An 18,027-nucleotide genomic window follows, 5' to 3' on the forward strand; every position below is an offset into this window, starting at 1 on the left:
GTGATTAATCTACAGTAATTAATCTTACTTTGTTACCTAATGTTTTAACCAGATTTAGCTCGCTAGCAGGTAGAGATGACATTACCACAGCTAAGATTAGCATAATTTATCTGCTAGCTAGCAGGTTGAAATAACATTACCACAACATTAGCCGGCCCAAAAAATATAAATATATTAGCTACGTACCTTTGAAATTGTTGAACCAAGTGGGTTAATGCGCTCCAAATGCGCTCCAAGTGGGTTTGAATATGGACAACACACATCCATATACATAGACAACACACATGCAAACACATGGACAACACACACGTATACATGGACAACACACATATACATTGACAACACACACGTAAACATGGACAACACACACACGTATACATGGACAACACACACATATACATGGACAATACACATATACATTGACAACACACACGTATACATGGACAACACACACGCATATACATGGACAACATACACAAGTATACATGGACAACAAACATCCGTATACATGGACAACACACACACGCATATACATGGACAACACATAGGCATACATGGACAACACACACATGTATACATGGACAACACACACAAGTATACTTGGACAACACACACGTATACATGGACAACACACACACATATACATGGACAACACACATCTGTATACATGGACAACACACACGCATATACATGGACAACACACACGCATATACATGGACAACACACACGCATATACATGGACAACACACATATACATGGACAACACATATACATGGACAACACACACGCATATACATGGACAACACACACGCATATACATGGACAACACACATCTGTATACATGGACAACACACATCTGTATACATGGACAACACACACACAAATATACATGGACAACACACACGCATATACATGGACAACACACACGCATATACATGGACAACATACACATATACATGGACAACACACACGTATACATGGACAACACACACGTATACATGGACAACACACACGTATACATGGACAACACACACGTATACATGGACAACACACACACGTATACATGGACAACACACACACGTATACATGGACAACACACACACACGTAAACATGGACAACACACACGTATACATGGACAACATACACACATATACATGGACAACACACACACATGGACAACACACACATATACATGGACAACACACACAAGTCTACACCGTATGACATCTAGTTTCCTGATATGTCAAAGCGATTGCACTCTGTTCTCCCATCCATCCAATAAGTTAATGGAATCAAAAAGCAGGCCAAGCATATGCAGTCACAGTCAAAGCATGGTTTCATGTCCCAGCATGCCACTGCAGTTTACTTGGTGAATCTACACAGAGTAGTAAAGAAGGAGGAAGAAAAACAGCAATAAAGTATCAACTGTACAGAGCAGCTTTTGTATTCTACCTCAAACTACAGACGAAGCCAAGGCGCTCAGTTATTCTCATTGGATAATGTAATCATCGTCCTTATCATGTCATGTATTTCCTGTTGGGAATAAGTAGTATCCAGAAAATAAATCATTGAAATCTATATAAAAGATAATACAACTATTTCTTTAAATCCCAATTAACTGATAATTATAACTTCCTGTGTTATGTATCTAGCAGTCTATTATATTCTATTGTCTATTCAACCTTTTCAAACGGTCACAGCGGCTTGTATTTAACATTTCCAGAAAAAAAAGAAATGTCTTGTGTCTTTTCTGTGTGCGCACTGTGGAGTTCTGTGTTTTGGCTAAGTGAGCGATGGCAGGATGTCGGATGTAGGATGTGAGCCACAGCTGTTTCAGCCCGGAGTGCGTCTCAGCACCAACAGCCATGTGAAAATAGAAATGTGCGAGGAAGGAGGGGGAGAACGAAACAAGAAGGCCGGGGGAGAAACCGATGCCTTTTGTTGAGGTCAGCGTTTCTTTGCGAGGAGTGTTATGGCTTTTCACAGAACCTCGGCCCGAGTTGTTTACGGGCGCTGATGCACTCGACGGTTCCAAAACAACCCCGGCTGTGGCCGTGGAGTCGTGGAGGAGACCAAAGCAGAGGCACGCTGAGAGAGAGAGAGAGAGAAAGAGAGAGAGAGAGAAAAGGAAAAAGATGAGAGAAAGTGTAGCAGAGAACAACATCCTAGAGAGATGGCGAGGAGGAGAGTGCTGGAGAGACGTGGAGGGAGGGGAAAGAAAAGCAGAAGAGAGGACTTGAATAGGAAGGCGAGCAGATGTTTCCTTTATGAGAGTGTTACGAGTTGAATCACACTGTGAGCGGAGCGCACCGCTATGCTTACATTACGAGAGCGTGTGTACATCAGCATATACTTCCCCTTCATCCGTCTGTGTGAGTGCTCCATCAATGACTGCGTGTCCAAGACACAAAGTAGTCCGTCTTCAGAGTCCAGCAGCATGTGAGTGCACGTGACATGAGAATGCCTGTGCCCGCGTGTATCTTCCCATGTGCTCCTGTATCTTCCCATGTGCTCCAGTATCTTCCCATGTGCTCCTGTATCTTCCCATGTGCTCCAGTATCTTCCCATGTGCTCCAGTATCTTCCCATGTGCTCCAGTATCTTCCCATGTGCTCCAGTATCTTCCCATGTGCTCCTGTATCTTCCCATGTGCTCCAGTATCTTCCCATGTGCTCGTGTATCTTCCCATGTGCTCCTGTATCTTCCCATGTGCTCCTGTATCTTCCCATGTGCTCCTGTATCTTCCCATGTGCTCCTGTATCTTCCCATGTGCTCCAGTATCTTCCCATGTGCTCCTGTATCTTCCCATGTGCTCCTGTATCTTGCCATGTGCTCCAGTATCTTCCCATGTGCTCCTGTATCTTCCCATGTGCTCCTGTATCTTCCCATGTGCTCCAGTATCTTCCCATGTGCTCCTGTATCTTCCCATGTGCTCCTGTATCTTCCCATGTGCTCCAGTATCTTCCCATGTGCTCCAGTATCTTCCCATGTGCTCCTGTATCTTCCCATGTGCTCCTGTATCTTGCCATGTGCTCCAGTATCTTCCCATGTGCTCCAGTATCTTCCCATGTGCTCCTGTATCTTCCCATGTGCTCCTGTATCTTCCCATGTGCTCCTGTATCTTCCCATGTGCTCCTGTATCTTCCCATGTGCTCCAGTATCTTACCATGTGCTCCAGTATCTTCCCATGTGCTCCAGTATCTTCCCATGTGTTCCTGTATCTTCCCATGTGCTCCAGTATCTTCCCATGTGTTCCTGTATCTTCCCATGTGCTCCAGTATCTTCCCATGTGCTCCAGTATCTTGCCATGTGCTCCAGTATCTTCCCATGTGCTCCAGTATCTTCCCATGTGTTCCTGTATCTTCCCATGTGCTCCAGTATCTTCCCATGTGTTCCTGTATCTTGCCATGTGCTCCTGTATCTTCCCATGTGTTCCTGTATCTTTCCATGTGCTCCTGTATCTTCCCATGTGCTCCAGTATCTTCCCATGTGCTCCTGTATCTTCCCATGTGCTCCTGTATCTTCCCATGTGCTCCTGTATCTTGCCATGTCCTCCAGTATCTTCCCATGTGTTCCTGTATCTTGCCATGTGCTCCAGTATCTTCCCATGTGTTCCTGTATCTTGCCATGTGCTCCTGTATCTTCCCATGTGCTCCAGTATCTTCCCATGTGTTCCTGTATCTTCCCATGTGCTCCTGTATCTTCCCATGTGCTCCAGTATCTTCCCATGTGTTCCTGTATCTTGCCATGTGCTCCTGTATCTTCCCATGTGCTCCAGTATCTTCCCATGTGCTCCTGTATCTTCCCATGTGCTCCTGTGTCTTCCCATGTGCTCCTGTATCTTCCCATGTGCTCCTGTATCTTCCCATGTGCTCCTGTATCTTCCCATGTGCTCCTGTATCTTCCCATGTGCTCCAGTATCTTGCCATGTGCTCCAGTATCTTGCCATGTGCTCCTGTATCTTCCCATGTGCTCCAGTATCTTGCCATGTGCTCCAGTATCTTCCCATGTGCTCCAGTATCTTCCCATGTGCTCCTGTATCTTCCCATGTGCTCCTGTATCTTCCCATGTGCTCCAGTATCTTGCCATGTGCTCCAGTATCTTCCCATGTGCTCCAGTATCTTCCCATGTGCTCCTGTATCTTCCCATGTGCTCCAGTATCTTCCCATGTGCTCCAGTATCTTCCCATGTGCTCCTGTATCTTCCCATGTGCTCCTGTATCTTCCCATGTGCTCCAGTATCTTCCCATGTGTTCCTGTATCTTGCCATGTGCTCCAGTATCTTCCCATGTGCTCCAGTATCTTCCCATGTGTTCCTGTATCTTCCCATGTGCTCCTGTATCTTCCCATGTGCTCCAGTATCTTCCCATGTGCTCCAGTATCTTCCCATGTGCTCCAGTATCTTCCCATGTGCTCGTGTATCCTCCATGTGCTTGTGTATCTTCCCATGTGCTCCAGTATCTTCCCATGTGCTCCAGTATCTTCCCAGATAGCAAACTGACTCTGTTCCAGATCCGTCCCGAATCCGTCATAGACTCCGGGAAGGCTCCGCAAAACGGGTCCGGATCGGAGGCTAAATGCACAGCGCGCCGGATCCGGAACAGATGCGCGTTGAGTCATATTGGCGGATACGGGGCGGATCCGCCCCTTATCCGCCAATATGACGCAGATATTCATAAAATGTTGATCCTTCCATAAAGCGGCTCATTTGGCCCAGATCAAGCTAACAAATATAAATCAATGCAAAAAAGAAAAATGCAAACGTAAATAATATCAAACAGTTTTTTATTTGAAAGGACAAAATTATATACACACACACTTAAAAAAGATATATTTTAAGTCTGTTCAGTGTGGGGGACGTCGACAGTAGCACGCCTCCTGGAGCCACCCCGGTCTGCTGCCAGGTTGAACCACCGAATGGCGTGCTTAAGGACCTGGTCGTCAGTGGACGCATGTGTCGAGTGATTCTTTCTGACGGCATCTGTAATCACACAAGCAGATACAAAATCACATGAATACTCAGTGAAACATACATGCAGTCTAAAATCTAGTGGCTGTCTGGCACTTAAAGTGTGCTATGCTATATATAGAGCTAATATATCATATAACTATTATGTAAAGATATAGTCGAGTAACATTTACCTTCGTAGAGAATAAAGTTGCAATTCAAACATTTTATTTAGAAACATGGTTCTTCGTAAGTTTGAACACAAAGACCTCTGGGTGAATTCAAATTGTTTTCATTATATGAGTTACTTACGCAGGAGCAAAGTCTTGGACGTCATTAGATTGAAAGATTTTTTGCCATTAATCCCTTTCCAATTTATGGACTTGCCAACATCATCAGTGAACATGCGTGCGAGGATGTTCCACGTTGCACGTTTTACATCATGTCCTCCGATTGTTCCCAGGGAGGAAATCTAAAATGGATAGAAAAAGTACTATTAATATTTGATATTGTTTTAAAAAACATTACCATCAAACAGGGTATTATCTAGTGTTAATGACATACAATAGATTTTAATGAGCTTTGCGTGAGATTCTTCAAACAACAAAAAAACTCACCACTCTTCTTCATTATAGCGTTGGCTGGATCTTTGAGCTGTTGCTCGTAAAAAAGGTAAAAAGGTAATGATTAAGAGATTTTACATCAAATATGGAAACATCAAGTGTTATACAACTCCATTAATCCAATCGTAATAATCATATTCACTTGGACTCAATGTGACAGTGTGTATTGCATGTCTCGTATCCAATTTACCATCGTTAACATTGTAAAAAGTGAAATGATTAAAAAGGTTCAATTTGAATCCCATAGCCGTTTGAGTTGTTGGGTTAGGGTTAGCAGGCGATGGCGTCTGAAACACACCTCGCCCCTCGCCAGGTTGGTGTGTACCTGCATGGCTTGTTCGCTGACCTGCTGGTAATGAAGTCCGTGGTGGAGGAGGGGCAATAGTTGGAAGAGGGGCAAATATTATTTGTCAAACTATAACATTGAATGACAGACACTTTATTTTATTAAGGTAAAAGAGTTCTAAAGAATAAAATTTATACACATTTACTCACACAGGCATTGGCTTTCTTCTTTTAGGAATTGCCTCCTCTTCTGAATGGAGATCGGATGTGTCACAGGACATACTTTTTTAACCATCGCCTTGCCACCAAGTAATCATCTAAAAATTAAGTCAAAACACAATGAAAAAGTACAGAATTATGACCAGAACAATGTGATTAAAATGTTGTTTTCCCCCCCATATGTAACATAAGGTAAATGATTTTTTAGATTAGTTTAATCTGCTAATTATTAGAATATTACTATAATTAGCATACCACATGATCTAATTATTCTTACATCATGTGTCTGCCAGTCAGGTTGAGGTTCTTCGGCACCTCGGACAGCCTTGTCCACCCTTTCGTCCCTCGGGTAATTTGGCCAAACGCAGCCACCACCACCGTACCAGCTTTGTGGCACGACTGCTACTGTAAAAAATGTGTGCTTACTTGAATTGTAGAGATCGATCCTGATGAATACTTCTGTAAAACTGAGGATGACATTGCAAATTGTAAATTAAGTGTTGAGAACTCAATACATGGCGAATTAAATAAAAACAGGTTTGTGCTGGCCATCTTTATTAGCTCGCGAGCTAGCACTCCTCGTTATTAGCTTGCGAGCTAGCGCTTCTCGTTATTAGCTCGCGAGCTAGCGCTAGCTCCTCGTTATTGCCCAGCTTCCATCGCGCACCCTTGTATTCTTAAGCTCCAACCCAAGGTTGGAGCTTAAGTATACAAGGGTGCGCTGAATTTTCAGTGGTTATAACCACTTGCTGCAGAAGATAGCTAACCCTAACCAAGATAGTTCGAAAACTAGCCATAATTCGACAGTAGCAACACAATTCAACACTTACCTAAGTAGTACGTCTGGCGCGAAGAGCTGCAGGTTTGAAAATACCAGTTTGGAAAGTCGAGGCGCAGAAGTAGGAGGAGCATGATTTGGAACATCCGCCTGGGGCAAAGTTAACACGCTGCGTGATCCAGATGCTGTTTGATCCGGATCCGGATCACATGAGCAAACCGAGTGCGACAGTAGGGCGGATCTAGCGACCTGAGGGCGGATCCGCCCCGGAATCGGCTGCTATCTGGGTTCCCATGTGCTCCAGTATCTTCCCATGTGCTCCAGTATCTTCCCATCTGCTCCTGTATCTTCCCATGTGCTCCTGTATCTTCCCATGTGCTCCTGTATCTTCCCATGTGCTCCTGTATCTTCCCATGTGCTCCTGTATCTTCCCATGTGCTCCAGTATCTTCCCATGTGCTCCAGTATCTTGCCATGTGCTCCAGTATCTTCCCATGTGTTCCTGTATCTTCCCATGTGCTCCTGTATCTTGCCATGTGCTCCAGTATCTTCCCATGTGCTCCTGTATCTTCCCATGTGCTCCTGTATCTTCCCATGTGCTCCTGTATCTTCCCATGTGCTCCAGTATCTTCCCATGTGCTCCTGTATCTTCCCATGTGCTCCTGTATCTTCCCATGTGCTCCAGTATCTTCCCATGTGCTCCTGTATCTTCCCATGTGCTCCTGTATCTTCCCATCTGCTCCTGTATCTTCCCATGTGCTCCTGTATCTTCCCATGTGCTCCTGTATCTTCCCATGTGCTCCTGTGTCTTCCCATGTGCTCCTGTATCTTCCCATGTGCTCCAGTATCTTGCCATGTGCTCCAGTATCTTCCCATGTGCTCCAGTATCTTCCCATGTGTTCCTGTATCTTCCCATGTGCTCCTGTATCTTCCCATGTGCTCCAGTATCTTCCCATGTGCTCCTGTATCTTCCCATGTGCTCCTGTATCTTCCCATGTGCTCCAGTATCTTCCCATGTGCTCCAGTATCTTCCCATGTGCTCCAGTATCTTCCCATGTGCTCCAGTATCTTCCCATGTGCTCCAGTATCTTCCCATGTGCTCCAGTATCTTCCCATGTGCTCCAGTATCTTCCCATGTGCTCCTGTATCTTCCCATGTGCTCCTGTATCTTCCCATGTGCTCCTGTATCTTCCCATGTGCTCCTGTATCTTCCCATGTGCTCCAGTATCTTCCCATGTGCTCCAGTATCTTCCCATGTGTTCCTGTATCTTCCCATGTCCTCCAGTATCTTCCCATGTGTTCCTGTATCTTGCCATGTGCTCCAGTATCTTCCCATGTGTTCCTGTATCTTGCCATGTGCTCCTGTATCTTGCCATGTGCTCCAGTATCTTCCCATGTGTTCCAGTATCTTGCCATGTGCTCCTGTATCTTCCCATGTGCTCCAGTATCTTCCCATGTGTTCCTGTATCTTGCCATGTGCTCCTGTATCTTCCCATGTGCTCCTGTATCTTCCCATGTGCTCCAGTATCTTCCCATGTGCTCCAGTATCTTCCCATGTGCTCCAGTATCTTCCCATGTGCTCCTGTATCTTCCCATGTGCTCCTGTATCTTCCCATGTGCTCCAGTATCTTCCCATGTGCTCCAGTATCTTGCCATTTGCTCCAGTATCTTCCCATGTGCTCCTGTATCTTCCCATGTGCTCCAGTATCTTCCCATGTGCTCCTGTATCTTCCCATGTGCTCCTGTATCTTCCCATGTGCTCCAGTATCTTCCCATGTGCTCCTGTATCTTCCCATGTGCTCCAGTATCTTCCCATGTGCTCCAGTATCTTCCCATGTGCTCCTGTATCTTCCCATGTGCTCCAGTATCTTCCCATGTGCTCCTGTATCTTCCCATGTGCTCCAGTATCTTCCCATGTGCTCCTGTATCTTCCCATGTGCTCCAGTATCTTCCCATGTGCTCCAGTATCTTCCCATGTGTTCCTGTATCTTGCCATGTGCTCCAGTATCTTCCCATGTGCTCCAGTATCTTCCCATGTGCTCCAGTATCTTCCCATGTGTTCCTGTATCTTGCCATGTGCTCCAGTATCTTCCCATGTGTTCCTGTATCTTCCCATGTGCTCCAGTATCTTCCCATGTGCTCCAGTATCTTCCCATGTGTTCCTGTATCTTGCCATGTGCTCCAGTATCTTCCCATGTGCTCCAGTATCTTGCCATGTGCTCCAGTATCTTGCCATGTGCTCCAGTATCTTCCCATGTGTTCCTGTATCTTGCCATGTGCTCCAGTATCTTCCCATGTGCTCCAGTATCTTCCCATGTGCTCCAGTATCTTCCCATGTGTTCCTGTATCTTGCCATGTGCTCCAGTATCTTCCCATGTGCTCCAGTATCTTCCCATGTGCTCCAGTATCTTCCCATGTGCTCCAGTATCTTCCCATGTGTTCCTGTATCTTGCCATGTGCTCCAGTATCTTCCCATGTGCTCCAGTATCTTCCCATGTGCTCCAGTATCTTCCCATGTGTTCCTGTATCTTGCCATGTGCTCCAGTATCTTCCCATGTGCTCCAGTATCTTGCCATGTGCTCCAGTATCTTCCCATGTGCTCCTGTATCTTCCCATGTGCTCCAGTATCTTCCCATGTGTTCCTGTATCTTCCCATGTGCTCCAGTATCTTCCCATGTGTTCCTGTATCTTCCCATGTGCTCCAGTATCTTCCCATGTGTTCCAGTATCTTCCCATGTGCTCCAGTATCTTCCCATGTGCTTGTGTATCTTCCCATGTGCTCATGTATCTTCCCATGTGCTCGTCTCGAGTCTGTATTTACAGTCGGCACGATAGCTTCCTCCAACTGTACTTTATGTTCCCCCTGACACAAGTAGGTCAGCAGAGAGCACACGGTGGCGCTGGTATGCGTGGTGTGGGTCCAACCCATTCCAGCCGAGCCTTCGCTAAATCTGACTAGAACCGGGCCGAGTGCAGGCAGAGAGGTTGTAGAGCATATCTCCCTCCACCACACCGCGACAGCTGTGATGGGGGTGGTGGAGAGTGTGAGTGGTGCATTGTTTTTATCTTGCTGCCTCTGCCTGTCACCCACCTTCCCTTGCTTCTGCGGCTGTGATAAGCCTCTCTTTTTTTGGGGTTGTGTTGAAAGTTAGAAGAAACTTTAAGTGAGCTGCATACTCCATACATCGACCATCTCTCATCTTACGAGACATCTTTTATTTTTATTTTTGTCTGCCTCGCCCCCTCCGTAGTATCATTTTAATATGTGAAATCAATAAGGGATAATGGATTCCCCTCATCAGTGTGCATCAATCAAACGTGTGGGTGTCTCCAATATTTCTTCCAGTTAAAATGATTACCGACAAAAGGTCTCCTCCCTGGGGCTTCTCGACTGGCTCTCTTCGTCATCTTTTATTCCCACACTTCCATCCGGCTCTGATTTGCAGCCAGTGTCCTCCAGCTACCGCACGTCTGTCTCCAGGTACCCCTGAAAAAAGCACTATAGCGCCGAACTGGCAGCCCCTCAAATGGTTTACAGTCACTGCTGCCGATCTAAAGTAGCAGGAGGAGACGATAATGGACTGGACACCGCCACATGAGTTACACCTCCTCCTATCTGCAGCCTTCTCCTTGCGCCCCCATATATAACTGTACGATAAGCCAGAGTTATATTCTCCACAGAGGCCATTTCACACACGCAGCTGGTACTGAAATCAGTCCAACCCAACTTTTCCCACAACCCATAACTTCTTTGATGAAAACCTGAAACACCACACTGGGGTGTTACCCCTCAATATGCTAAGCTGCATGGCTATCCACTACCGGCTGGTAATATTTGAGCATTTTATAATTTTAAGGATAAAAGATGGCTTTGACAGTGCTGCTGTGGTTCAGGCCGCGTTCAGACCAACATTTTTTTTAATTGCGGCCTCATTCATTTCAATGAGTGCAACTTCATCTGGCCAAACACTGCGGTGGCCAATCAAATACATGCAGGATTCCTCTGGTTGCAATAAGAAGTCCAACTGTATGTCTAAGAGAAAATAACCCAACTTGATTTATTCCCTCAGTAAACAATTCACACATGAGTTTATGGTCTCAACTCTAGTTTAAAGAATTATTCAATACAGCATGATGTTCATTTAGTAAATAATGGTTCCAATTAGACTAAATTTGACCATAAAGAAGAGTAGATAGATAGATAGATAGATATATACTTTATTAATCCCCAAGGGGAAATTTGTCGTCACAGTAGCAGCACCAATAAACTAAATACACAAGAATAAAAAATAAAATATAAAAACAGGGATGAAATATATAGGAGTATACAAAGTAAAATATATTTGTATATATATAACATATATGCATACACAATACACAATACTAATGACAAATTAAATTAAATATTAAAATATTAAATATAGACAGTGTGCAAAATGCAAAGTGTGTATGTGTGTAGTGTAAATGAAATGTGTGTGTATGTGTGTAGTGTAAATAAATGAAATGTGTGAAGTGCAGATCAACATAGTGTGGATATGAAGTTATTATTGTAGTTATTGCACTATGGTCTGGCAAGAGGTGATCTGTTATAGAGCCTCATAGCCGTCGGCAGGAATGTTCTCCTGTATCTGTCCTTGTGGCAGCGGAGCGTGAGGAGACGTCTGGAGAAAGTACGGCTACCTTGTGACGGCAATGAACCTAGAAGGCGAGGGTCAAAATGCCGAACACGAGGCTTTGAAACCAACGTCACGGTAGCTATGTCCACTGTTTATGAACAAGACGAAAACATGGATGCGCAGCAAAGAGTGGACAAACGCCGGCTCGCTAACATAACAGCTGTTCGTGTCAGATGTCGGGATGTATCAGATGATGAGAGACAAGTAAAACAGGCTACCTTAAAAAGGGAGACAGGAATTCTGGAAGCATCAGCAGCCATTTGGTGGAGGGCAAGATCCAACTTTATAAATCACACCCAAGCAAAAATGGGGAAAGGAACATCATGATTGGCTCAAAAAGTACATGCAGACGTCAGGGCCCTGCACACAGTAAACAGTGGTTATGTATCTAGAGCACGGCCCCGCCTGTGCTCACACACCCAGGGTTAGCTACCATGCACATGTGTAATTATTTATCCAATTCCATGTGTATCGTTCATGCCGAAGTGTTGTGTGTGTAATGAGTAACATATTGGTCCCGTCGGGAAATTATAGTCTGCCACAGTTACTCATTAAGCCGGCCGGTCTTATGTGGGTCACGGCTGTTTTGACGCTGCTTTATCGTCCATATCTCACTGCCACAGGAGTCAGAGTATCACCCGGGGACACCGACCGACTGTTAAACTCAGTAACGTTTGGAGTCAACAAAAAACAGTCGCGTTGCAGTCGTCACTCGGGGAAACTGTTTCTATTTCAAGCTTCGTGCGTGTAACGACGTAGCTCCTCGTCATCAGACTGTGATCGCTGATGTGATGCTGTCTGTCGATAATCGGAAGAACAGTGTGCTCTTGTGAGTCATTTGACTCCGGGTCTCTTCATGAGCTCAAATATGCTTCATTTTCCCCCTTTTTTTTCCTATCACCATGTTGTGTTGCAGCTGCAAGGCCAGTGTGCGTCGTGTTTATCCCCGATTGTGCGTCTGCTTTTGTAGATGTGTGCGTGATTAAGTCTTGTTCCCTTTTTCGTTCAGGAACTGTGCGATCTGTACACTGTACGCCCGTGTGTTTGTGCTTACACTGTTACGCTTGATGAGGGTGTTTTGAACAGAGTGTGTGTGTGTGTGTGTGTGTGTGTTGTCACACAGCTGTGTTCATCGTGGGGGGGGGGGGGGGGGAGAGCCACATATCTTCCTGTCAGCTGTCTTCTTTCTTGCACACTCAGTGCATTTCCCCTCAGTTCTCAATCAAAACTCGCCTCTTATTTTTGAATAACATATGTTATAACAGTGTTTATCCCTCTTGTGCTTCACATTTTCCGCTGTTGGTTTCTCGATCACCTAATTTATTCCTGCATCTTATCTCTAATTCCCTCGAACACCTGATCTCACCCTTTGTATTCTCATTTATTGCTCACTCTGAGCGAATCTCACCGTCAACATGAACAGGAAGCAGCTGAGGCGCTGTGTTGTCTCGATGTTCTGGTGGTTTGGTACGAGAAATGAGCAGGGCGCAGCAGGCCGATCGCGCGGTTGCAGGCTAGCTAGCGGCTTAGCTAGCGGCTTAGCTAGCGGGTTAGCTAGCGGGCTGCGTTGTGTTCACGCGCTGCCGGGGCTTTAAGTGAACGCGTGCTCTTTTTTTCCGAGCGAAAAGATGCAAAACCTGTGTGAAGCTTTTTCTTCTGCTGCTGAGCTGAGAACTCATTTCCAAGGAATTCTGGTGGTTCACATCAGAATTACAGTCGTGACAAATGAACGTAGGCTAAGAGCGGTTTGAAGTCTGTCCTTTTTGTATGGAGGGTTCAAACAAAATACATCTGTTCGTGCATGTATGTGTGTGTGTGTGCGTGTGTGTGTGTGTGTGGCCAGACCACATGCAGAGGGCCTCTTGCTGAGCCCCAATGCTCAGCTATATTTAGACGGATGGTTTTCCCTTTCTTCCTCTCGCTCGGCGTGGTTGAGAGTGTTGCCTGCTGGTCGGGAGAGGCCGACCACAGGAATATGTTGCCTCCGTGTCTGACCGCCGACTTTTCAGCCAACCGTATGTGGAAGGACACAAACGCATGAAGACATCAGCGGTGGTTGTGGCCCGTTAGCTTATCATCAGGACGCAGAGCTTGTTGATATCACTGCTCCTGAAACATAGCATGGGACAGACATGAGGAGCATAAACCCAGTTTCAATTTGTTTCTCTAAAAGAGATGCTAAGTGGGGAGGATACTGGTTGCAATTTAAGCTATCATCAGTGTCCATGGACATCGAGACGTGTAATATGAGAGGCGTGGCCTAATTTCTTCCTTATTGACCTGCCAGATATTTCCCTGAAGATTTAGTGGAGATCAAAGTAGAGATTTAAGGAGAGTGAATACTGGACGTCTTTGTCTTGAGGTCAAAAGCATGACTGTAATGCTGATGTTGTTCTGTGTGTGCTTGAAGCGTTGCTGCGGCAACTGTTTGCAAACGTGTTAGCCGCAGCAAGAAAATTTTGTGTTCACAGTTTTGTTCAAAATAACTGTAAATACTGCCTGGACGATGCTACAGATGTAAGTTCTGGACGTTAGGTTTCCTCATCGGAGCTTCAACATTGAGAAATCATGTTGTGTGTGGGCGGCGTGTTTAAATACGACGATTCCCTGACACTTTCATCACAAAGAAGAAATAAAATATAAATCTCTTGTTGTTGCAATTTGGCTCCAAACAGCTTGCTGTGCTCACTGAATTCCTCCAAACTTGACCCGGGATCTGAAAACAATCTGACTTTCATTTCTGAACGTTTTAGTCAGTTTGAGGAAAGCACGTTCAGCTCGTTTCTCACTGAAACGTTCATCGGGAGCCATCTGACTTCTCTTCCTACGTTTGAAGAAGCAGATGCTCGTCTTTTAAACGGGTGATTCAACCAAAAGCCCAAGGGCTCCAAGAATCAGTCACTCAATGCCGCGGAAAAAGAACATGTTATACTTTAGGACTTTAGGACTCATTTTTAAATTTCTTTCTCACGGACACACTAACACATGAGCCGTTCAAACACAAGGGTGCCATATACAAAGAGACACGGCACCACATGATTCCCACCGAGAGCCCTCAACTTACCCCAATAAGGCCCTTTGCCAGACCCTGGAATGAATTCCTCTGCTGTAGGAGCTGCTAGATGACACCAGCAGCTTGGAGAAGGAGGGATAAAGATAGATGGAGGACGAGGTGGTGTAGTGGGTATGGGAGGAGTGGAGGCACGGAGGGGCCGTGGAAATGAGAGGAGAAGAATCTGAGGGGAAAAAGACGACATAACCAGAGAGCGAGATAAAGAGGGTGACTGATGAGAGGGTCTATTTGAGTGTAACGCGAGGGGAGAGGGAATGGGGAAGGTGCTGAAGATAGACTGTGAAGAGACACAAATCGAGTCACATGCTCGGACTTCACTTTCTTTTAGTTGCCGTAAAAAAAAAGATATCTTTACAATTCCACATTCAAGAAAATGTGGGGCCTGACTGGTTAGTTTATGAAGGCAGTGTATGATAGCGCCACACACAAGCTGCTGCGATAAAACACACTTTAAATCCCATATTTATCCTGTATTTACACACACGCAACAACTTATTCTCCAGAGATTACATGCTAGTGGTGTTCGGTCAAAATTGCACATTTCATTTCTTAAAGTTTTCCGTGTCCTCCAGCAGAGCAGCGTAAGTTCAAGGGAGTGATGCAACACAGCGAATAAGCAACAATAATTTCTTCCATTTTCAATTCTCCGGCCCGCCGTTCCCATTGAAGACAGTTGCTGTTGGTCAATAGTGTCAAAAGTATCCATAGTTGAAAGTAAACTAGTGTGACGGTGTCAACTATAGTGTCTAGAACCTCATTATCAATTCAATTCAGTTTATTTTGTACAGCCCAATATGACAAATTACAAATTAGCCTCAAAGGGCTTTACAATCTGTACACATACGACATCCCTGTCCCAGGACCTCGCACCTATATGGCCACTAACTACCATTACACAGATTTCATACTATAGCTTCTTTATATATGCCAGTTTACAAAACATATACAAATAATATCGTAGAAGTACGTGGTGCAAAACTCAAATGTTATAATTCAATTCAGTTTATTTGTATAGCCCAATTTCACAAATTACAAATTTGTCTCAGAGTGCTTTACAATCCGATGACCCTATGAGACGTGAAGTCAAAAGGACTCCGGGGAGAAAGCAGAGTGAGTAATGTGTGATGGTATAGCCTCTAATACTCTGGAGACCCACACAGACATGGATCTGTTTCAAAGAGGAATAAACTTGTCCCTGGCTTTCTGAATGACACACACACACACATCAAGGATACTAACAAAGTGGTGAAAAAACCCACTGCAGTTTCATTAGAGTCGTAAAAAATTGTTTTATGCTGATGTTTTATATCTCTTAATTTACATACGGATTTGAGTGAAGTTCATCAATAAATCTTCTTGTGTGTTCCAACAGCTATCAAACATTAATAATGTCAAAATTATACATTTCTACACTAGCTCATCCACTCGATGATCCATTTTTTTTCTTTTTTCCTGAGATGAATAACGGCTCAACACATCTTGCTCAAATGAGACGTTGCAAAACCATCTCCGGGGAGGATTGCAAATACCCCGTTAGATCTGGATCACTTGAGCTTTGTGTTATTATTGGATGGCTTCACCAGATGATATGTTTCTGCAGAGAAACCACACTGTGACTATTTGACCCGCTTCCACGGAGACTCGACAGGGACGTTGAGCAATAAGTTGCACCGAGATTATGCACCAAATTAAAAAAAGGCTAAATGTGACTGGTGTCTCGTGTTTTACAACGACGGATTTAAATAATTTAAAACTACAATCCCCACACTCAGCTGTTAAGGCCCCTTGCTTGCCAGTGTTTGGCGAGTTAAAGCCCGACTTGATCACCACCCCCCCCCCCCCCCACCCTCTGCTGCTTCTAAACAGCTCTTCTCGTTCCATCCTTTGTTTGCGTGTCCAAACCAGCCAAAATGTTTTTTTCTTTTTCCGTCTGCTGCAAAGCGACCTGGGGGATGGAGAGGGCTGCAAAAGATTGCGAGTCTTAATCCGAACTCTGGGTTTTGCAGTCAGCTGGTTCGGGGGTACAGATATATGTGCAATGGCAGAGTTAGCAGTTTGTTGGGGTTTTTTTTTCTCTCTGAGATTTGGAGAGAAACCTCATGGCTCACGGTACCATCTGTCGCATCCCTTAATTTAAGAGGTGGAAGCGCTGGCCGCTCCATTTGGAAGGAGAACGGAGCGCCGAGTTTTAGGCCAACCGTCCGAAAAACATCATGTGCATTTGGACGTGAAGTGATTTGCTGATCAGGAAACGGTCCTTTAAAAAAGGGGGAAGCAGCATAAGGGCTTATGAAATGTTCCAGTTACATCAACATTGTTGACACCCAGCCCATCAGATTTGTTTTATAACACAAACAGACCCATTTTAGCAGTTTATTTTTTTTTTATAAAAAATAAAAAAAAGTACAAATCAAATATAGCAACAGAGAAACTTTGTAGTGGGATAATGCGCTTATATAATGTGTGAACTAAAATCTCTTTATACACAAAGTGCAGTTTACCGTCTCAAAGGGGCACATGTTGGTGAGGCTTGATCTCCTCTCCAGTTCCACTCTGGGGCCCAGTGGGGCCACAACACCGGGGGAAGGCTTGTGTAGCTCTTGCTGTATAAAGTGAAGTCGTAAAACCTCTTTCAGCTGAATAATTGTAAAGTCATAATTTCAAATTGTACCGAGTAATTAACGACAGCTCACAGGGGGATATGATGCCAAGATAGGAAATCTTTTATTACAGAGAAAAAAAACTTTTCTTCCAAAATATAGAAATCTGTACAACTTCCGCACAATCAATTTACATGAACTGTACAAATTTACAGCAGTTCATCACAACATACCCAAGGAAAATAAACTGAACACGATAAAGATGTACTGACATGAGATCACAAGATAGACAGCTTTTCTTCTTGGGTAAGCTCAGATTTTTTTGTCTATTTTCTGGTTTTGTACGCAAATAGAAGAAAAAAAGTAAAGGAACAAACTGAAAAGAAAATAAAGGGAAAAAAAAGGAAAAGGCAAAGGATACGTCTACACTTACAGATCATGGAAACTAATATGTTTTTGATTTGTTGTTGTTACCAAAACGACTTTGGTCCTTGCCAACACTCCCATCACAAATGGCTTCACTGACGAAAAAGCATTATCCATGTTAAAAGATGAAATACAAAAAGGAATAAATCTAAAAAACACCTAAGGACAGCAATTATTGGCACTTCCCATGTGTAATGTTATGTACTCTACCATATGCCGTACAGTTACAATACATTCTACAATATGTAAAACACCTCAAATGTGAAAGTGGCAATAATTCAACTAATCAATGACAATTTTTGACGATAACAACGAAACTGCTGTTCCCTTCCCGTTTCATGTCTTAACATGCACAACTTCTCCACGAGGGTATTTATTGAATGTCCGAGGCCTGAGTTTGG

At 44.4% G+C, this 18,027-nt stretch overlaps 1 long non-coding RNA gene across 1 annotated transcript; it reads right to left on the reverse strand.

Annotated features, from left to right (window-relative positions):
- Positions 1-4,783: 4,783 nt before the first annotated feature.
- LOC130200785 (uncharacterized) lies at positions 4,784-5,627 on the reverse strand. Its single transcript, XR_008833078.1, has 3 exons — positions 5,565-5,627; positions 5,260-5,419; positions 4,784-4,980 (listed from the first exon to the last, which is right to left on the reverse strand). It is a non-coding gene; the product is annotated as an uncharacterized LOC130200785 (long non-coding RNA).
- Between the last annotated feature and the right edge of the window lie 12,400 nt (positions 5,628-18,027).

Source organism: Pseudoliparis swirei, chromosome 10, assembly GCF_029220125.1.
Source record: "Pseudoliparis swirei isolate HS2019 ecotype Mariana Trench chromosome 10, NWPU_hadal_v1, whole genome shotgun sequence".
NCBI lineage: Eukaryota > Metazoa > Chordata > Actinopteri > Perciformes > Liparidae > Pseudoliparis > Pseudoliparis swirei.